The 23811-nt window shown below is 37.3% G+C and overlaps 2 pseudogenes; both read right to left on the bottom strand.

Annotated features, from left to right (window-relative positions):
- LOC140237903 (putative nuclease HARBI1) lies at positions 1–1848 on the bottom strand (annotated as a pseudogene).
- A 3204-nt stretch (positions 1849–5052) lies between these two features.
- LOC140237902 (uncharacterized) lies at positions 5053–17921 on the bottom strand (annotated as a pseudogene).
- Positions 17922–23811: the final 5890 nt, after the last annotated feature.

The following is a 23811-nucleotide window of genomic DNA, read 5'->3' as shown; positions in this document are numbered from 1 at the left end:
TCATGCCCCTGAGAAATAATTCTCCAATGATGGCGGGTCGAGTTCAAAGTACGTGGAGGTATTGTTCCTGTACAAGCAAGTGTGGGCATTTGTGAGAAGCCCAGAGACGATGTACATTTTGCCACATGCGCTAAGTAACACCTGCGATTTTCGGAAGTCCGTGTATTTGAAATGGTTGACAATGTCTCCAAATGTCCACTCGACACTTATTCTGATCTTTGTCATGTCTGCATTAAAATTCTCTTGCAGTCTTGTTATGTTAGTTGTTGGAAATGGAGCCTACAATTGTGGTCGTAGAGGGTAAGCAAGATCTCCGTAGAGGCAGAGTGGATTGCCGTCTGGATCGTGGGATCTTGCCTCAAGTTCTGGCAAGAGTCTTGACTGGCGCAATATGTAGGCATCGTGCCTTCGTCCTTCCACTGGACCACAGAGATGGGCGATCAGTCCATTTTGGACAGTAACGGACTGGTACTTTAGTGCGTGTACCCTTTTGTGACCGTTGTAAAGGATCCTCTGATGGTGGATAGGTCCGCATACTGGGCGAACAGTGCCATCGACAAAACCCCAGCAGTTGTTAAAGTGAGGCACCCTTCTGGTATATCGCATTTGCGAATATTGCGAGATGTGGTGGTGTTAACCAATCCTCATCTAGTGATGATATCAGGTGTCTGTGAGTATTGATGATGAAATTTGTCATCCACTTGGAGATCATAGAGAGTTGAGGTACTGAACGACCGTAGAATCGCACCATGTCTCCATATCGGCAAGGGTAAGCGTACCTCTGAAGCATGACACACAGTGTTTCCAATCCTTTAAGAACAGTTTACAACTTACACGACCACAAGCTTTAAGTTTGCAATTTATGCTACACAAGTTAATTATTTTTACTGATTATTGTTCTTCCTTTTTTATCTTCCTGTACTAAATCCTTTTCCCAGTAAATAGAAGAGGAAAAAAGTCAGTCTTAAACAATACTTCATGTAAATGCAGAAATATTTATTTAAAAATCAATCAATATCTCACATATGAAAAAAATGATGAACATGACCTTGAAATACAATGGTCAAATTTCATTCAGAGTTCTTAAATGTACAAATCAAGATTGCTGTGGTTAAATAAATATTGATTTGAATTCATGGAAAAACCTATTTTGACTTGTTGAGAACATTGCACACAATATGTAGTGAAATACATTACGAATCATTCGAGAGATGGAAAATGGATTGGACCAACAGGCCAACTTCCTCAAAATATAAGTCAATCTCTGATAATTCAGGCTAAAAAAAAATCAGAGAAATATAATGGGAAAAGAGTTACATTAATGTTCACTTTGATATCTCAGCACTAGACAGTATTCAACATCATTCTCATTCTTTTTACTTCTAGTAAACTGCACTTTGGTCGTTCCAAATTGCCTACCTATCACAATGTTTTCATTTTTTTAGTCTAAGCCAGATTGCATTCAGAGTGGAAATTTTGAAAGTTAATTTATACAAATTTCATAATTTATCCCATGATTTATATAACAATCAAAATTTCTAGACATGTATACTCCAAGTTATATTTCAATTTAAATTCCTCACTAACAGCATAGAAACGAAGAGCGGTCAACACTTGCAGCATTGTAGGAAGTGCAGCATTCCTTTGTGTGTCTCTTCTCAGGTCTCCTTTCAGCATGTCGATGATACCAATTGTTGTTTGTTTGGTAAAACGGTATCTTGCCCTGAATTCTTCATCGTTGTACATCTCAAATGGATTACTTCTGTCACGGGGACCCCTCACTGGTCTGACATGCTGAAGAATCTCTCTGTTCCTTTCGATGTCACGTAGATGATTCAGATACTCCATCTGGGTATTAAAATAAATAAAACTTCAAGCAACCTATTCTTTTATTCAAAATCTATTTAAAATTTTGCTCATATTAGTGTAAAGCATGTAACGTTGGATGCCCCAGAAATCCCCCTGAATGAGTTATCCACACAGCTCATTGTGAGCGCTTAACGTCTATTACACCTATCATTGATTTTCTATCATGTATGGCTTGTGAAGGCTACATTTTAAAAAAGATTATAGATAACTCCTTCAATTGTGGTTAAATTTTATTTCTCTTTAAAATTCTCATCCTTTATACGGTTTGGAACCCGAGTAGAAATGTAAGTTTACAGTTACATTAGAGGTACTTAATAAGAGTGCAGGATAGGAGAATACAAAAGTGCTGAGTTATGTTAAGCGAAATGTTAAAAAAAAATGTGAAAAGGTTTCACAGAAGGCTAAATACTGTAAAAACAACTGAAAAAATTATGATTTTATATATATATATATATATATTGTAAAACTGTAAGAGCATTACTGTAATATTTCCTTTTATTTTATTTGTTTATATTTTCATTAGTATCACTGGTAGCATGAATAGGATTTGACTTAAAATTTTCAGATAATTCTCCATATATATGCACGTGTAAACTGACATAAAAATTTTTCTATTAATTACCTAGTTTTGCACAAGCCAACACTCTTACCCAGTACCTTTAAGTAAATTGTTGGGAAGCAATGTAAGTACGCGCAACACAAAATCTCCTACATTTACCTTGTATAGAAGATACACACACTTTCTTTAGTTGTTGTTCTGAAATTTCTTCAAATGAAGATTAACCTGGAAGAGAATTTTAAACTCTGTGTCACTGAACTGTAAGGAAAATGTAAGTCTAAATCTGCAATTTTTCAGAACAGGAATTCCCTCATCTTTAAATCAGAAATATCGTTTTGGTAAACAATTGCATCGATGCAATTATCACTGAGAGTATGAGTAGGATTGGACAGGATTCTTCACAAATAATTTTCCATGTATTATATTAACATGCACACTGACATACAGTCCGCTGGCAGATTTAGAGGGGGTATAACCGGCCCTCTCCCTCCCCCTTTGAAACAACCCTTTTAAAACTTCCCCCTTGTTTGAAAAATTTCTTGTTCGTGTGCCCCCCCCCCCCCTTGAGGAAAAAAAAATATAAAACAAGAAATAAAGCATCTACATTACCTTTTGCATGATATTGGGGGAAATGAGGGACGGTAAAGAGTGTTGTTCTTATACACTCCAGGGAATACTAGCACCTGTCTGAATTGTCAGTCATTAATATTAAATTGGAACTTATTAATGTTTAAAGAAATGCAGCGTCTAACACCAGCCGATAAAATAGCTTTGGGATGGAATGAATTACATACCTCACCAGTTGTATACAAAAAAAAAAAAGAAAAGAAAAGTGGAGTACAGTAAGGTCCAGCACCTATTTGGCATATACTTATTCCAAAACTGATAGCTTCATTTAAATGCCTATATACATGTAATTCATGAATGCTTAGTTAAGAAGTTGTGGTGTTGATGTTAAGTTGTTCTTCGGTAAATATATGGGCTCCTTCCTCTAAAGAAAGCATGTGCATCTTCCCATGGAGGAGAAGGAATGATAAAGGGATAATGATTTAAGCTGCTATCAAAGTTCTCTTGTTGGTTAATTAGTCGTGTGGGAGAAATTGGCAGTAGTCTGTCAGCTCGGGTTGGGAGGTCACAGAATATTGTCCCAGGCAAAGAATCAGGAAATACCAAAATAATAAAAGATTAAATATATCCAGTATTCTTTTCATAAATTTCAGTAAAGACATTTCCGAAAAGATATGTAAACACTATGTAATGCCTAACAAACAAACTACTAACAAATTCATGAAGTGAAAATTTGCAATAGTAATGATGTTTCAACCTTTAAAAGCATTGCTAATTTGAGGTTCTCATGAGGGTTTTTCATTAAAAAAAAAAAGAAATGAGCTCGTACATCGGAGTGTAATATTGGCTCAATTCAAAGGGTAGTTTTTTTTTCTCTATTTGGAGCAATTTTCCTTAATTTTTATTCACCTATATAAGTTATAACAGAAATTACGCCACCCCCCCCCCCCCTAAAAAAAAAATGGGAGCCTGGGTTTGATGGGCTAACTGTGATTTTATCAATTTTATGGGTACTTTGATTTCCCAGTATTTGGGGGAAGAATGTTGAGGTTTACACATGATTGTTACAAACTTCTTCTGTTATACCTGAAATTTAGTATTTGCTGGGATTAACTTTCATATCCCAACAGACAATTATTACTTCAGTTTACATGAACTTTACATGAATTAACTAATTCAAAAGGAAATGAAAGCACGACAAAATCTGACTTATCATCTGTTGGGAGGATATACGCGTTTAGTCTTGCATGTTAACTTGCCCCCTAAGAAACGAATATGACCAGCAAATAAACCATAGGTAATGCTTAGTTATTAAACCCCATGAAGAAAGTCTAACTGGTTCATTTTTATACATAAATTTCCTATTTCAACTTGTGAAATGTTAACTATAAAAACATCTCTTTTTATTTGGTGAAATTAGCAAAACTCATTTATTCTCATTACATGTATCAGGCAAAAACACTTACATCTGGCTATTCCACCACTAAAATGCTAAAAAAGCCAACAAAATTAATATTCATACATTCCTTGTTGAAGCTGATCCAATATTAGCAAAATTGTGCAGTTGCTTGTAAAACGAAGCCTCACAATAAAAGAAAGAAAAACGCTTTTTTCATTTCTGGAAAATGATTTTTAAAAATTGTTAATTTCATTGATACTTGTCACAAGTGAGTCTGCACCAAGGAGAATTACACCCCAATACCCTACGAATTTGTTCACACAGGACTGTGTGTAAATGGACTGTGGCGTAATTGCTCCAACGTCATGTTCCCTTGCCCTTTGACCCCGCACTATTTGCATTCAGTGTCATGACATTTGATACGTTATCTGGGGAAGCAGTGTAGGTGTGCTAGTCGCTTTGGGGCAGCCGCACTTGTGACCAATGTGCGTCTTTAGATCAAATCTAAATCCTTTTATACTGAGCATTTTTCAATTTCAAAATAAGCTAATTTTAAATCTTAGCAACACTGTCCTTTTACTTACATTATTTTATTCTGGATATTGACTTTATATAAATTGAGTCGCTCTATGGCAGCAACCCGAATCTGCTTTACTTACTATGTTGTGAAGGTATACAGTTTGCCCAAGATGGTAACTGGCTTCTCAGGAGCGAAGTCTAACCTGCAAAAATAAAATTTAAGTCATTCATGGTTTAATTTTCACGAATTTCGCGACTTAACAAAGTGAACATTTTCACTTCCAGATATTTCTATACACGTTGAATGAAAATGTAATAAAATAAACTCTCACGAATTCCCCGTCTTGAAGCAAAATCGCGAAATATTACTTACGCGAAATATATGGCGTATACAGTAACAGCATGGTTTCCACCCAATTGTGAAACTGAATGAATGTTTTGTGATTATTGCCTCTAGTTGGTTTGTGGTACTAGTGATTTGTGCCTTCATTTTGATTCATCTAATTTTTTTATTTTTTATTTTTTTTTTGTATGAGAAAGAGAGAGGTTTTATGTAGTTGGATGTCAGCATTTGTCATTAAGAGTCATGGGTATAGGTACAGGGCCATGGGAACGGATATGGGTACAGATATGGGTACACATATACAGAATCAGATAGAAGCATGGGTACATATATAGGTGCAGGTTCAGCATTTCACAAAGTCACAGGTATGGGTATGAGGTACGGCATGAGATCATGGATGGAAGTATGGGGTATGGACACAGAATTTCGTACCTGGATACAGGAATGGGTACTTGAGATGTTGATCCATGCTTCAATGGGGGGGGGGGGGAGGGTGAAGAAAAATGTCAACATTGTTGGCACACAAAATTGCAATTGTTAATTTTGTGGCCAAAGCAGGCCCAAAAAAAAAAAATGAAAATTTGTGAAGTTTTGAAATTATTGGGGTAGGGGCAACAAATTTATTTTTTGTTCCCCCCCCCCATGTACTGGATGAATTACAATGCCTATAATCATGCAAACTAAAAATGTTTTAGTTTACCATATTCCTAGAGAATCAACACCTCCATCAATGCCAGCGATCGTTGGGGAAGTTAACCCGATGATCTCCAATAACTGTTGGTCAACATCGTTCAGGTCATGGGGAAGGGGACCGCCACCTAGGTATGGGTTACAGAAAAAAAAAATCTGCTCTTGTTAATTTCATGCAAGGCTTGAATCATCACAAATTTCAGAGCAATCATCACATCATCTTAGGAAATACTAAATTAAGTAGAAGGCATGCTTGATTGCATGTTGTGTTGTAAAGGACTAAATCAGAGTTGGTATTCTCAGAGAAGATGTTACAATATTGGTAAATGTAGCCTAGGATGTTGTCAATATCTATCAGTGGGCAAGGAGGATCAGCCACAATAAAAAAGTGTAACAATATATCTAACCAGAAATATACGGGGAAAGTTATTTTCCACGAGAGTGAAAAAAAAATGGACAGAATTAATAGAAATTAAGCGGAAGTTGAAATCCTTTCTGTTAAACCCTTTCTGATTTTTCGCTTTTATTAACCAAGTCCCAACAACCACAGGGTTCATCATCCAACCATCAATCAATTAATCTCTGAATTTATTATAATGAAATAGCCATCATAATCTCTGCACGGCTGTATGCAGCCACCTGCTGTTTGAAGCACCTCTTCAATTCCCTCTTCAATTTCTTCTTTCGTTTCCCTCTTTTGTTTCCTTGATCAGCGTGTAGGCATTCTCTTTCTTCTTTTCTTCCTTCCTTCCTTTTTTTCCATCTATTTTGTCGAGTCGTGTCATGTTGCTGTGTGTCTCCTATTTTGTTCCGTCTTGTCTTAAATTATACTTGGCTATTTAAGCATATGCAAATAAGTATTTCATTAGATTTTTCTTGAGGGGTTCACAATCTACAAGCTTGCTTTTTAGTGGACCTCTCAGTTCTTCTTTTTTTTCCCAACTGAAACATAACCTTGTATTTTTTTGCGTATACATGCATGTAACTTTATTATTGTATCATTTGATATCATTTGCAAGATGTATGTACACGATTGTGATATGATTCCTAATTTATACTGTGTTATGTTCTGTTGGAAAAAGGAGAAGAATATAATAAAATGAAATGAAATGAAATGAAATAACCTTTTGAAACGGAAAGCGAGTTTCAGGCAGGTTGAAATGGAATTCCACATTTGTTGAACATGGACAAAGTCATTGTTTACAATGGAAAATCTCTGTGAACTAGGTCTAATATTAGGAAATAAAACTGTTTGAAATCAAATGCTGAAAACTGATGAATTCAATTTGACAGTACAATTAAACTAATCATTAGATTGACATCTATACTGAAATACACATTTGTTACTATGCTCTATATTGTGAGGGAGTGACATCAACTCCCTTATGTACCGACCAATTGTTAGACCTACCCCCTGACCCCCGGGAGATGTACTTTGTGGGTGCGTCGTTGTCACAGGAGGGACCACTTCTTGCCATTGACGCACCCTCCGTCGCAAATTTGGACTCACTGGCCACCGCCCAATGAAAGTACACACCTCTGTCAAAGTTTTGGACTTTACCTCATTTACGCACCTACGACCCACCCAGTAAAGAGACTGACATTAACCATCAAATTCCACCCCCCCCCAAGCTCCCCGACTCCCCAATTTTATACCGACGCACATCTCCCTGGGGTAATAGGAGGTGGGACTTTCAATTGACAGGTGCATTTAGAAATTTTCATGCCAGTTTGTACCTCACAGTCTCACTTTATAACGTAACTCTGACACTGTCTGTAGTTTGTCAGTGTAGAACACAGTGTTCTTATCTGCAATACACTTTTTGTTTGAAAAAGCAATGCTACAGTTAAACTGGATGTAACAGTATTGCTTTTCATCAAGCATTGTAATTTAAATGCTACTGACTTGTGTCGTAATACATGCTGCTAGAATCTATATTACCCAACTCTTACACCAGTGTAGTTCCAGAATGCAGAAATAACAAAACTTTCCGTTTCAGTGTTTGGCACCGCCGGCAAACTGTGGGGTCTATCCAGTTACCGTCTTATGCCTATCGTACTAGCCATGTCATGGCAATTGGCATTAAGTCCATGCCAACAAGGACAGGTTGAATTTGAACTGGAAAAATATCATGTAGATTAAACTGAAGCTGAAATTATATCTGTTAAGATGCTCGTGCAATTATTTGGCATTATAATCGAATCATACGCAGAGTGTATTTCCATCATGAGTGCCGTCACCAATGCAACGTCTGTCTTGCCTGTTCCGATGTGCCTTGTCATTGTATGTCATTCCCGTATTGATTGCAGCCGGTCAGGCAGGCGTGCAACTGGTGCATGACACACGAGCAGACGATCTATCGGTACACTCGTAAAATCACCAAACAAGTCGAACAAGGTTGTTGTAGATCTCTACAAAATTCAGCTAAACTCGGACTTTAACGGTAAAGCACCAATACAGAACCAATGAAATAATCCAAAGTATAAACATAATGACACTTGGCTTAATTTTGCTGGTTTCTTCGTATAATACCAGACGTCGGCGCCCATCATCTCTAGCCTGACTTACTAGCCTTGCCAAACTAAAAACACAGCGGTGACAGCGCAGCGCACTGCAGCATTTACTAGCTGCATGACCTGAGTTCACTCAGGTCAAATAAAGGGCGAGACTACGGTAGCATATTCTTTGAAAACCCAAGTAAATAAAGAAAGAAATATATCGTTCGGGGTTTCAAAAAAAAATAATAATATCAACAAAGTAAGCAAACAAACAATTCGAAATATTCATATTCTTACCCGTCTTTCGCATCTCCTTCCTCCGTTTGCCCGCTGCCGCCTTGGCTGAACTGTTGAGGTTCTGCCATTTTTTCTGAATTTCCAGCACAGTTCTTTTCATGGAAGGATTTCTGCAGTTTAACTCGTTTGCTATTTCCTCCCACGCGGAATGTTTTTGCCTCGAAGTTATTGTTTGGGAGAATGACCCCCGGAGAATATCCTCCCTCTTTCTGAATTCTTCAATGAGAAGTATCTTCTCAGTTTCACTGAAGTTGGGCTTTCGCCTTTTTTCGTTTACCTCCATCTTTCAAACTTTCTGCGATAAGTAATTAACACTTAAAATCCCATAGGAAATCTATCGCACAAAATTATTTTTTCTTTGGTCGTCAAGGCCATTATTAATTGGTATACGCGCCTACGTCATCAGGTTGACTTAAGACAATTGGGATGCTTAAATCAACTCAGTCAAACGGGGTGCTTAGTTCCTTCGAGAATACCAATCTAAGCATCCCGCTCAAATTAGCAGGGTGCTTAGACACATTTTTCATATTTAAGTGCCCCACTTAAGACCTTTCGAGAATACGGCCCCTGGTATTCAAGGAGCATGAATACTGATGTGACCTACAAGACAGTAGTTTACAGAGGTATAATGATTTTTAAGTCGTAGAGTTTAATAAAAAAAAAAAAAAGAAATTAATCTATATTTTAAAACCTGAATGTGATAGTACCCCTACAATGTTGCTTGATTGGAAGGGAAATTGAAAGATTGCAAGCAGTAGCCAGTATCACACCATGTAGTGACTAATCCAACTAACAAGAACATGTAGCTGAGATACGAACTGTAATATCGAGCATGAAATACATTAAAGACAATAAAGTCCTTAAGATGGCATCTGTAGATTCATGTTGACTGCTGTATATTGGTATGAATATGTATACATAAACAAAATAACATATTGCTGACTGACCTGAATTAGATATTTTTCTAAGATATTAAGTGTTAAAAAGGAATTCTAAACCTTAGCTACACTCTAAAAAAGGTATAGTCAAATATGACTGATATCTAGTCAAATCTGACTAGGCAAAAGGGTCAGCTGGGTGCAACTGAATTAGTCATTTTGACTATATATTTCTAGTTATATTTATTTGACCAGATAATCAGTTAAAAAATCTTACTGGATTTCTAGTAATTTTCACTATTTTTGCAAGTCAGTTTCGACTATTTATATAGTTCTCACACTTTCACTGATATCTCAGTCATTTCACCATTCATTTCTAGTCACTTTTCACTCTTTTTATCAGTCAGTACTGACAATAAATATAGTCATTCCACTTTCACTGATATTCTCGTAGATTTTCACCATTCATACAGTCACAGCATACACTTGCATTCTTTCATGCACCTCCTTGGCCTTTGGTGTTCGTGTCATCACAGTTCAATTATGCTGCAAGCAAACATCAAATCAAATCATTAAAAATTGCAATAGCAAACCATCTTACATATACATTCAAGGCAACATGCAAATATTATACACTTTGCATTTGATTTAATAGTCTAATCACGAAACATTTTAATCAAAGTATTTTGAGAACATTTCATTTACATATATTACATGAGCGTCAATCCATGAAACAATATGAAATATTGAAAATTATTATTTTCAACTCCCTTAACCCTAAAAATACTGGGCTATTTTGACCCCCCCCCCCCCCAGTCTTTTTAGGGTTAACCCTAATAGGCCGGGCTTGAGATCTTGGCTGTCGAAAAATTGGCACGCATGTCGCCCGTGACATTACCTACTATGTTGTGTAGTCGCTTTTTCGAAAAATTATATATTTCATTAATTATGCATGGAATCAGACTTTTTGCTCCAAATCAATAAATGAAGGTCAAAAACAGTTATGATGTTCATTATAAATCTACTTTTGGCTGGTACCATTGTAAAGCCAGATATGTTTTTCAGAGGAATTTTTTAGATTTGATTTGGTAACGCCGTTTTGAGATATTAACATTTTTCTGCGCATTTGTGCAGATTCTGCCATTCGTTTTATACACATAGGTCCGAATTCACAAAAGAGGTTTAAACCATGGGGTGGTTTAAACCTCCTTACGCGTACGAAAAATAAGTGTAAATAAGCGCACCAACCCATGCACGCGCTAAACACATAATTGGACCGGATTCTGTATACGCGTACGCTTAAAAAACCTCTTTTGTGAATTCGGGCCATAGCGTTCGGTCATTGCTGACATTGTATTCATGCAAAACAGAGTACAATGAAAGAAAACATATATTTATGAGATGAAAGTCATTGACAATCTAGTTGTATATGCTATGTACCTAAAGCTAAGAAACCACACCTTTTTTTAATTTCATTTATCAAATTCTACTTAGTGACCCTGTTTTTGAAAAACAATTTTTTTTAAACGGGAATTCGAGAAATCCCATTTGTGAAAAATTCTGTTATTCCTCTACATGTAGCCTGTTGTCATTGTTCAGACCATTTTCAAACAAAGAAATCTTGGATTGTTATTATGTAACAGTTTTTTGAATAGCCTGTACTAAGGTATGAATATCATATAATAATGTTTTTGTGATGTTTTTATCATTTAGATTACTTGTACATTATGAATTTCTTTCAAGTAACAGTATGATCTTCTTACCAGTTTCTATGTTAAATGATGAAAGTGGCACAAACAGGATTTTGCATCATCACACATAACATAGTATAACTATAACCATGTATAAAGATCATCTGGACAAATTATTTTGCGCTAACTTTTTAAAGGAATTTGATTGGTCCGCAATTTTTGTCGCCTTGCGCCAAAAAAGGTCACTTGCCTCTGTAACATTTTTTGACGCCTCATATCCCATTGACTTTGTACACAAAATGTTGCTGAGCTTTGTTGTGCCTTGTCTGAACAAGGCTTTAAAGGTATATAGTAGCCCACATTTGCAAAATATGTCAAAACAAGCAGTATAGTTGGCATGGAGTTTGGATATGATTACAGTAAACATATACAAAATAGCATTTCAATCTGCCTCTTACTTTGGTAAAGACATATGAAAATGTAACATGATGTTTCTTCAAATTACCTCTTGTTCAACAGTAACTCAAGAGTGCGAAGCTCAAGATCCAATCCAGGGACGACTCATAAAACAGCACGTTTGTCTTTCTTAATCGATGTAAAATAGGAGGAATTAGATTTCTGACTTACATCACTTCTAGACTTCTTTAGAAATACGCTCAGGCACTTGAAATTGTCATTCGAAGGTGTCTTCGATGGGAAAAAACAGTTATGTCGCATCGTCGATTTGACAATTCGCAGAAAACTGCGCAGCACTACTATGAGCATACTATGAGGTGCCGTTTGTAAAACAATTATATAAATTATATGTTATATAATCATATCAGCTCCGCGTTCAACAGTAATTTTGCACCATTCGTAAAAGCATCGGGACGACAGGTTTAGAAATTGATTCTAAAACCCTGGTTCTCTCTCTCTAGAATTGAATATCATTGACAAAAGGCGACAGGTGAATTATGATACTTTTAACTTGTCTTTCAAAGTCATAAAGGACCTACATTTGTATCTCATCCCGCTTCGAGTTTTGTGGGTTTGCAAATATGGGCTACTACCTTTAACATTTCTTAGGACTCTATGATGAAAAATTAGAAATGTAAGCCCTAAGGGAAATGGTACTGGATGGGGTTGTGGTCTTGCAGGTGGGTTTTCCACCATCCATCTTATAAATGACTTGCTGCAGAAAGTCATAAGTGTCATAAGGATAATCTACCCAGAGAACGAAGATGGCCTTGAAACAAAGGTCCACTCCATGGATGAGGGACATTGCCTCCAATGCAACACCATCACAAATGACAAACACTTGCTCCGGCTTGAGGATGTCTCCAAGGGCGTGCACAAATGGTTGCTTCTGCTTGCAGTTTTCGAGGTAGTCTGGAAGGTTTGTTCCTACCTGAAAGAAAGAGAAAATTATGGTGCTCTATCACTTTTCAGATCACATTATTACAATTACGAATTCTTATGACAAGAAACAGTGGAGAGTATTTGACAAATGCAATATGAAATGTTATTTATTTTTCTTTTCGTTTTGTACATGTCATCTCAAGACATGTGTAAATCAATGTTGTTAGAATTTGAAGGTATTAAAAGAAAACAAATTTCCATTCATTTGTGTGTTGGCAATGAGGCATGGGACAAAGTATAGTAAAGTCTCGATTAGAGGCGCATAATTGCTCTTTTTAAAGAGTTCCATAAAAACAAAGTGGGGGTAAATATTAATAATATCTGTCTTGGTAAAAACAGCCCAATATATCTTCAAAGTATATGAAGAGTTTGTTCGTAAAACGGGTTAGATCCACTTTTGTGACTTCAGAGAAAAACGCATTTGTTTGCCAGATTTTGTACAGGCTTCTATGGAAAAGTGAAATTAGGAAGTGCATTTCTTCATAAGTGCTCTGAAAATTTAGCTTAATACTTTTGTTCAAAAGACAGGCACAGTTGAACAATGTTCTTATATCAATAACTCAATTTTCATAAAAATTGGATCTGACCCCTTTTGCAAACTAATGGGGTGTTGCAAGAAGGTTACAATCAATTGCAAATAATTGCTAATTTTGAAACAACCGTTCTGATTGGCTCAGGGTCTGCCCTTTTAAGAAGACATGCACGCAGCAATGATTTTGATTGGCCAGTAACAATCAGTTGCAACTTGCAATCGATTGCAACTTTCTTGCAACATCCCATAAGTCTTCATATATAAATGAATTAGTATCAATAATCCCAGAAATATATAGAGTACAATCCTTCAAGTCAGTTTGCACCTCTGTTTGAGATTTTACAGTAGGGACATTTCCAACAACACAGCAAAAAATGCATATTTTGTCATCTTTTTTATTTCATGATTATGTCATGAAAAAGAACATGATATATGCTAGCTAAAGCAAACTGAAAATGAACCACAGAGAATAAACTGGTTAAGTGAAATAATTGATGCTCATGAGTAAATGAATAATAAGGCCAATTTAAAGGTATATAGGAATACTTGCGGTATAAAATGAATTTCACAGAACCTTAATAATTTAATGCATGATGCACATTAGATGTGCTGGAAATAGTAGAACATTCGTCATATAACAATTATCCAAATAAATCATTTTGATATAGAACTAACACAGAAATGCATAAATGGGACGGTGTTAATCTCACTTTTTGACGTTGGGTGATGTCAAAAAGTATCAAGCATGTTTTAACGTATGATTCTAAAAATATTCAGTAGATTTGTGTTGAAATGTTTCCATACTACAGTGCAAATGTGAAGTACTCTTGGCTGAAAATCAATCATAGGCCTATTAAACTTAAGCAAAATTTTCCACCATTGACCAGTACTCCATGTTACCTTTAAAATCAAAAAATTAACATGCTTAGACTATGTCCGAGGCTGAGTGATTTGCATTTCATTAAATTGATTTTCTTACTGAGCCAATGTCGATGAAGGCTTTGAACGCCTCTGCCCTGCTGCATCTCATGCTGCGCTTCCCCACCTTCTTCATTCCTGGAGGCACGATGTGTGGAAGTGCAAGAAGTGCCATGGTCTCCACTTCTGCTGCAGGACACACACTGGCAGAAGATGCTGCACAATTAGGAAGAAAACAAATTAAATAAGATTAGATAATATATAATATAGAATTCCCCAAACCACATTAGGTGAATGACAACTTAAGAATTATCCCATGCTCCGTTTTATTTCACCAAGGCCAATGGCCGAGGTGAAATAAAACGGAACATGGGATGATTCTGAATTCGGAGTGACCATAGTTTGGCATAGGGAATGACAAATGGTTTGCTAATTATCATAGTATGAAAAAAAAAGTACTTTATAAAATGATTTCATGATCCTACACAAAATTTTGATTTGAAAGAAAATGAACTGGAATTAATTTCGAGTAGATGGACTATTGCCATATAACCAACAACTTCATGGTTTGGCATGATGACCTATCATTTCAAATTACAGTTAGCTCATTTCTTTTCAAGACCCCCAATGATGTTTTGCAAACAAGCAACATATACCAATGAAATCTATATAGTTAGAATATACTAAATTAATATTCTCTAATTGACCTTTCTCTTTGTTCCTCCTGGAAATCTCTCTTTCCCCATTCCAAATATCATTTCTCTATTTGCATCATTCCAGCTTCAATGTTGTAAATGTTATTCAATTAAAATGTGTTGGTTTTAAAAAATACTCTTACGGAGATGCGGAACAGTCAACGCTTCCTGCCATGTCGGGTTATTGAGGTCTGCATACTTCAGTACCAGGGGAGCTATTTTTGGCCACTCTAAGAACAGCTTATCTGCAACCTCTGGATAACGAATCCTGAAGTCCTGCTGAATCTGGAATAAATGAAAAAATGTACTAGTATAAATCTATTTTCAATTTGAAAGGGAAAAAGCAATATGGGTAATTCCACAGAAAAGTGGACACTTTACCAAAACTTTAATCTTTGAATAGGCTACATGTAACATATACATGTATCATTGCCCAAATGTACATGTATTCATAACCTTTCTCATGTAATTCGTCAAACCCACAATGCAATTAGACTTTACGAGTTTTCACAATAATCGCAAACTTAAAATTAGTAAGATAAACTTATTAGAGAAGGGGCCTCAGGCCCAGAACTGGCTGAAAGACAAGTTGTACAGGACATTTCGAGTTGTGTTAAAATGCACTTTCTATAAGCAGGAGGCCCCAAATGATTATTACATTTCGGACTCATTCACCTACGTAACTTCTTTTAGTAGAAAGTTTTTTGTCTGTTTGTTTGTTTGTTTTTTTTTACTTCAGCCATGTTATGTTTATGTTCAGTCTTTTAATCACGTGGATATACATTTGTGAAGAGTTCCCTAAGAATTATTTGACACCCCAATCATTATGTATGTGTGTGTGTGAGTGCGTGTGTTGGTGTGTGTGTGTGAGTGTGTGTGTGTGTATTTGATTTTGTACTTTCTTTTCCTTAATGAATCTGCTTAGTACGTACCATGCCTGGTGTGTCCAGAAGTCGTGGCCAGTCATTGATAGGTGATTTCTGGTTTTCCCGGAGCCATGACGCTCTTGCTTTACAAGTTTTCACCATGTAGCTGACTAGAGTATCCTTTGGCTCAATGTTAAACTTCAACCATGTCTTCATTGAAGCACATTCTTCTTCTGACAAGTCATCTATCACAAATACAAAGACCATTTAGACATATAAAAATTGGCAGTACATGAACTCATTTTGTTACGATTCTTACAGGAAAAAAAAAAACCCAACACGGTTTGAAAATACTTTGTAACTACACAGATATGACATGATTTCATCATAATGGCAATACATACACTATACAAATAATCTATCAGAGTAAGGAGAATGTAAAAAAAAAATCAATTTAAAGTACAGAACATCAGAAACACACACACAAAAAAAAAACAAACAAAGAAAATAGAAATGATGCCATAAAGTTACAAATACACTTGAAAAGAAAATTAATTTGAAACAAAAAATAATGATGAGAATGAGGAAGCTAAGGATCTATATTCGCTGAAAATGTGAGAAACGGCAATTTTGATGCCTATAACAATTCGATGAGGATGGATTTTAATAGCTCAATTTTTTTAGACCGTGAGAGATACGAAGTTTGGACATAGCTCACAGATACAGTACGGGCCGATTATACACAAACACACACACACACACACACACACACGTGCACACGGGCGGGCACACACACAGAGTACAGTACAATAGGTCCACAAACACAGATAGATCGGCCTATTAAATAGCCTAATGTTTGATCTAGCCTAGGCTAGGCTAGGCTTAAGTTAAGCCTAGATTATTACTACGTACTAGCGGCTATAGCCCGCTTTAGTCTGGATTAAGTTGGGCTTCTCCGACTCCGAGTCTGAGTGATAGTAGGCCTACCATGAATAATGGAGTTTAATTGGCGCTAGACGGCAGCCCGCTAGTGCATCCAGTTTCGCACCGGGCGAACTTCGACGGATTCAATAACGTTTAGACCTCACATTCACACAAAAGGTAGGCCTACAGTATACAAATGACGCACAGGTCTGAGTGCGTCAGTCGGAATTGTGTGCATAAGGTAACTATGGAATGCTTAACCCACGAGGCGAAGCCGAGTGGGTTTAGGCTAAATTCCATAGTTACCGCATGCACACTATATTCCGACTGACGCACGAAAAGACATGTGCGTCATTTGATTTATAGAATGGGTAATTTTCTTGTCAAAACCCAGTTTTCTATCGTGTGTTACCCGATGACAAAATTACTGGATGCATTTCCTTTTGGCTTGCCGTAAAGGGCATGCATACCCGTACTTACCGTTTTTACTGGATGCATGGCCAGCCATGCATCAGTTTTTACTGGATGCATGGCCAAGCTGAGTGCGCCAACGCTTGCTTTAGTGCGCGAACCTTTGTTACAAGTACGCGTACTATTGCTAAGTGCGCGATAACATGTTTACCACTGTGACTCAGCGTGCGGCCAGTAAAAATGAACACATAGCTCTCGACCAATCAGATCGCAGGATTCTCGCTACCCATTCTATAATGGGTCCTAAAGCTACGCACCATACAAATAACATAGGCCTACACGCGCAATGCGACGCGTTCAAATCAGGGTAAAATACACACGCGATACACACACACAGTAAATTTCAATATCAAGATTTGCATGACTCAAATACATATGCATTTTGCGTAGCTTTAGGACCCCTTCATATTTCAGAACAAAATTTGACACCGGCATTAATATTAATATTGACCTGAAAATAAGCGTTATTAACATTCAACCCTCGTAATTTTCTCTATCAACTTTGGAATATGTAGAATCAAGATATAAAAATGAAATTGCACAAGCCAATGATTTCCGGGACTTTTTTTAGCTGCTGAAAACAAAGTGCGTAGCTTTCGTTTAAACTTTAGGTCCCCCCATCAATTCATACAGTCAGTGTCACACTCATGACATGTCATGCCATCATTCACGGTCACTTCCGACCACATGCAGGTGCAAAACTGCAATACACGGTAGACCTAATGCAGTTTCAACTTACCCTTGAAAATGTCTATCAATTCCTCCATCCCCCATTCCAGCAGTCTTTGCCTCACGAAATCATCCATATCGCCGAACGAAAAATAAAACGGCTTATTCTAGCCCTTGCCCAGCTAGCTAGCTTGCTGCGCTGCAGTATTATGCAGCGCACCCACACAGCTAGTGATCAACATAACTTTTACTCGAACCATCGCGCGCAAAGGATCGGAATCGGCCAATAAGCGACCGCGCTTGTTCCCTAAGCGCATCAAAGGAAACCCGTCAAACGTAACTATTGCACTTAGTTATTCATCGATGACAGATATTATAGTAAAAGGGAGCAAAGTAACTGGAAATTGACTGATTTTCAAGTCAATCTTACTTGACTGGGAAATCTAGTTAATTATTTGACTAGACTGTTTTTAGAGTGTATGGCTTAAAAAAATGATTGGTAACTGTCATTGATTGTGAATTATACCCCTACCAAAAAGTGAGGGAGTGTACATTGTAAATGTAGCTCAAGTCACTATATTTTTGTAAGGATATAAACATGGCATTGTATTGGACAACATTGTCAACACATATTAATGACATGTGTCAAATCACTAAACAAAATCCTCAAAAACTGACTACTAAGCTCAATCTGCACCCTATAATTTTCATTCCATAATCAAAATGTTACATGCACCATGGCATTGACAATTGGTGAAAGGAGTTTGCAATTTTGCATTCTAAGCAATAAAGTGCGCCAAATTTCAAGTGACATATGATCATATATTGAGGAATTAGTCTTGATTTTTTTGTTTTTACTCTGCCTCAAGATAACATGATTTTTTAGGCTTTAGCACAAAATAAGGAATGAATTCATCCAGATTTACATTGAAGCCCATGTCTTGTTGCGGTTGGTCTTGTACACACATACCCTGGTAATTCTGGTCAAATTCTGAATTTATATAATCAAATCCAGAACTATTATCTCAATTTACCTTCCAATTACAAAGCTTGTCGTCTTTTCATTCAAGTTATCTGCGGACATAGTCTCTAACAGTTCCTGATGACAGTTCCTGATGACAGCTCAGCACCTGCGAAGAAACAGTTCCGCCATGGTTGTACAGCATAACTCACAGCATGTAGACTCTACTGCATTAACCTACCACTACCAGCTAGAAGTATACAGTCATCCGCTCCGAGAAGAGGCCGCGCCGCCAGGCCTAAGAGTCAGGAGAGATGTACCCCTACGCTAGCGCCGCCACGCATACGGTGTAGGTGGATAGGTAAACGCGACAGCCGCAGCTCAAGCCAGCACCGGATAGCATGATCGATCGAGCGTGTATAGTCTTGGTTTTACCCGAACGAAATATGCGACACTAATTGTAATTTAATTTTTAATTGAAATTTGGACCAAATAGGAAAACTTTATTTGTCATTATAAAATCTGCTCTGTCATTCATTACTTTAGATATTCAACATTAAAAAAATTACAATACTGAACAGGCTGGGTTCAGGATTCAATGAAAGCCGCCATATGATTGGTTGATTTACAAGAATGAATTTCAGACGGTACTGAGCATACGTATGCATAGGGCGTACGGACGATAATAGCGTACGCGAGCTTAATAACATACGTATGCTAGAGCGTACGTACGATTATAGCATACGTGTGCTTAGAAGCGTACGTGTGCTTAACTGAGCCCGCTGATTGGTCAATAAGCGTACGTACGGCTGTTTGAGCGTACGTACGGTACATGGCGTTAATGGCATGGATGGCCAGCCATATGATTTTCCCCCATGCCTTATGCCATGTTTGCACTACGCAGCGCTCTCACGCGTAATGCATTGTGCCACTTGAGGTCACAATACACAATGTGCAGCTTTTATACAATAACTTTTCACATTATACATGAAACAAAACGCATAAAAACGAATTAATGTTTAGCCGTACCGGGAGGGAGTGTCATTTTTCTCAGAGTTAATAAAAGGGTCGCACAGAACCTAGCCTAGCGACGCAGGGGCTTTGTATTTATTTCATTACAAAGTAAAACAAACCATATTGAGCCTGATGGCATATGACACATTTTATTCTCAGTGGCGGCAGTGGAGGGCAAAAGAAATGGGGGGGGGGGGGCAAGAGCGGACCTTTTTTCCTTTTCTTTCCCCCCCCCTCATTTTCCACCTTTTATTGTTTGTTTGTTTTTCATTCCAAAAATTATTGGGGGGGGGAGCAAAGCTTCTGACTCCCCCCCCCCCCCCGTGCCGCCACTGTTTATTCTGACTCAGTTCGCAGATCATCCCATGACCAGTTAGACGCACTTAATTTCACTTAAATTTCTGTTTGACTTCTTTAAGTACGTTGCACTTATAACGCTTTAAAATACAAAACTGCATACATAGTTGGAATCATATACTAGGACTATAGTTAGGGCAAAAACAGCCAGCCACCGATTCTGACTTTTAGAATAAATCGGCTATTTTCTTTGTTTTGTTTTGGTTTTTTTCATCTTTGAAAATCAAAACTCCTCTACTTTTATTTGTTTACAAACTAGTACAGTAAATAGATCCGACAATACGTGGAGTACGATCGAGTGCAGATCGACTACCAGGCCCTACCAGGAAGGTGAAAAGCTCCGTGGCCGTACGCAGCCGGGGGGGGGGGGAAGGGAGGGAGGGGGGCAATTGCCACCGGCATCCCCCCCCCCAAAAAAAAAAAAATCAGAACAATGTTAATTATGAAAGTTTTTTAATTTATTTATCTATTTTCCTTTGGGGGGGGGGAGGGGGGAGACCGGGTCGGCGCTATATTTGCGCCACTGATATGCACTGAATCTGTACTGCACACGCCCCATAATTGAACCAGGATGCACAAATCTTTTTTTTTTTTCATCACTTCAGTATGCATAAATCACCACCACAATTCGCTCCCCTGATACTTGTATTATTTTTAAGTACACATACTTAAAAGAAGTGTTCCATACTTTATTTCATACAAACCTGACACACATACATCCCCTCTTCTTGGCTCATGAACTCTACGCCCAGGTCAAACATGTGGTCGATGACAACGTTATACATCTCGTCCTTCCTTGTGATCCTCTTTCTTGTTTCCGAGTCTTCAGAGTGATTTGTATTCTCCAGACTCCTTTTATTCAAATATAATAATAATAAAAAAAACATTAATTCACTGAGGGTGCTACTAAGAAAAGAAATAATCAAATCGACTGCATGGGCACATTATACTCGGAACATCACACTTCACACCTCATGAACCGCAAAAATGCGGCAAGACTAATGATGACACCATGCAGGAAGTCTTGGTCCTGGACTACGTGAAAATAAAGTTTATTTGAATTCTTGCTCAATTATTAAAGTCATCCCTCAACCTATTAATCTATAGTCTAGACTAGTTTATAAAGTTAACCTAATTTTAAGCCAAACCATACTGGCTTTACCCAAATTAAGGTATCAACCTAATCCCGCGGGAGGGGCACTTCTGGTCATTTTGGATATCATTCACGCTCGTGATGAAACTGATTAGGACTAAAAAAAAAAAAAAATGGTCATCTGACAGCCAAAAAACAAACAAACAAAACAGAACAATGTAGAGTTTAGTTGAAGATCCAGCGACGTAGTTTACTGGATTTTTACTGCTATAAAATAATAATAGTTGAACTGTTGAGATTCAGCGACAGCCTTATTAAATAGGTTAGTTCATTTCTTTTCACTTCATTTCATTTCATTTCATTTCATTTTCATTCTTCTCTTATTTTCCGACAGAACATAACACAGTATAAATTAGGAATTATATCACAATCGTATACATACAACTTGCAAATGATAGCAAATGATGCAATGATAAAGTTACATATGTATGCATGTATACTTGCAAAATAATACAAGGTCATGTTTCAGTTGGGGGAAAAAAGAACTGAGAGGTCCACTAAAAAGCAAGCTTGTAGATTGTGAACCACTCAAGAAAAATCTAATGAAATACTTATTTGCATATGCTTAGTACAAGTATAATTTAAGACAAGACGGAACAAAATAGGAAACACACAGCAATATGACACGACTAGACAGAATAGATGGAAAAATGGAACGAAGGAAGGAAGAGAATGCCGACACGCTGATTAAGGAAACGAAAGAGGGAATTGAAGAGGTGCTTCAAACAGCTGGTGGCTGCATACAGCCGTGCAGTTGTGAAGTTGTATGCACTACCAGTTGAATAATTATTCCTACAATTACAGACCTTTCTAGATCTCTACACGTATACGCTAGACCGAAATTCCGAGTACACTATATATGTCACTAGTTTACAAACTTTAACTTGGATCTTTTAAGTCTTAGTACCTTTTATAGAAAAACTACTAAATTATCTATGACCATGGGGCTAAAACTAAGCCCTAATCTCAGATCTAGACTTTATAGTATCGTCTTTATGTGAGTAGAGTCTAGATCTTGATGTGTTCTTTAATTTGTCTTTAGCCTTGTCATCATTCCAAGGCCGTACGCAGATTTTTTTTTTCCCCGTGGGGAGTGGGGGGGGGGGGGGGCAAAATTTTCTAAAATAACTTGGATCACTACAAGCGAGAGCGTGAAGCGCCAGAGGAGAAAAATTGCTCATGTTCAGAACTGAAATTGAGCGATTTCTTGGATATTTGGGGTAAATTTTACGAAAAATCTAGACCAAAAATGAAAAGACATGGAAAAAATACAAACAAACAAACAAAACAAAACATTGTTTTGAAAATTTCGGGGGGGGGGGAGGGGGGACTCGCTGAGTACGGCCATGCCTCATTCACTTTTACTTTAACGTTTCAGTCGTATTATTAATATTAATACTAGTTTACTTTTTTAATAGCAAGATAATTGATATTTAACGTATAAAAAGTTGACTCTTACTTTAGGCTATCTAGAGGGTGACTAGTATACAGAAGGTTCAAAACGGATCTAACTTTAGACCCTTTTAAAGTTTTAAAGCGTTTCCTTTTTTAAAGTTTTATAATGGGAAATATTCTAAGTTCTAAATAGAGTTAGATCTTTGATAAAACTAATAACTTAGTCTAAATCTAATGTACCTTACTTCTTTAACGGTAAACTTGCACTGTTTTGTTGGCTTTCTGGCTCTGCATCATTATCTCAAACGCATTTCTCAGCAAGGGTGTGGACCCCGTTGACGTTGTCTCTGTCTCTGTTGCTACTGTTGGCGCTCCTTGTGGTTCATTTTTTTGCAGGTGAACCTTATACTCATGTGTCTATCACCATTCTTTAATATACTCCAATAATTGTCGAGTATTGCTGAATCGTCAACTCGCCACCACTGGCTCTGACTTTGGTCCATATTAACTTCTGCATAGTCTAGAATACATGGACTATACCTTCATGAATTCAGATCTACACCATCAGTGTGTACTTCGGAAAATGTTTGGTTTAAAGTCGTCTTATCAAGATTGTACAGTTTTACAAAAATTTGATGTTGGACACTAGGTCCTGCACCTTATTTCTTTGGCAGATAATTAAGGCAAATTACCGATATTTTGACAAGATTCATGGCAGGTTCTACATCTAGGGCCTGCATCGGCGACGTCTCCATCGTGGTAGTGGAGTCAAAATTAAAAGTTAAGTTAGGTCTAGCTATTTTTTTTAAGGCTAACGCACGCGCATTCATGCACGTGACGTGACCCGGGGCCGGGCGCGGCCGGGGGACCCGTACCAATGTCTTTTCAAGGTGGATTTAAATACCACTTTCGTGTAAGAAAACGTGTATATGTGACCCTGCACCTCAAAACAAACACAAAGTCGCCAGACATGAATTTTAAGTTAAGACCATATTCTGAAAGAACAGACTTTAAGATTAAAAATGATGTATAACTGAAATCAAATGGACTCTCCTAACCTATCTAAATATTGGAAATAAAGCACAAACTCGGGAAAAGTGTGAACTGAGAACAGAGGCTCTGAAGTACAGTGACTATTCCAGCGCTT

This window comes from Diadema setosum, chromosome 14, assembly GCF_964275005.1.
Source record: "Diadema setosum chromosome 14, eeDiaSeto1, whole genome shotgun sequence".
NCBI classification, from domain to species: Eukaryota; Metazoa; Echinodermata; class Echinoidea; order Diadematoida; family Diadematidae; genus Diadema; species Diadema setosum.
This window is presented reverse-complemented; position numbering and strand designations above follow the sequence as displayed.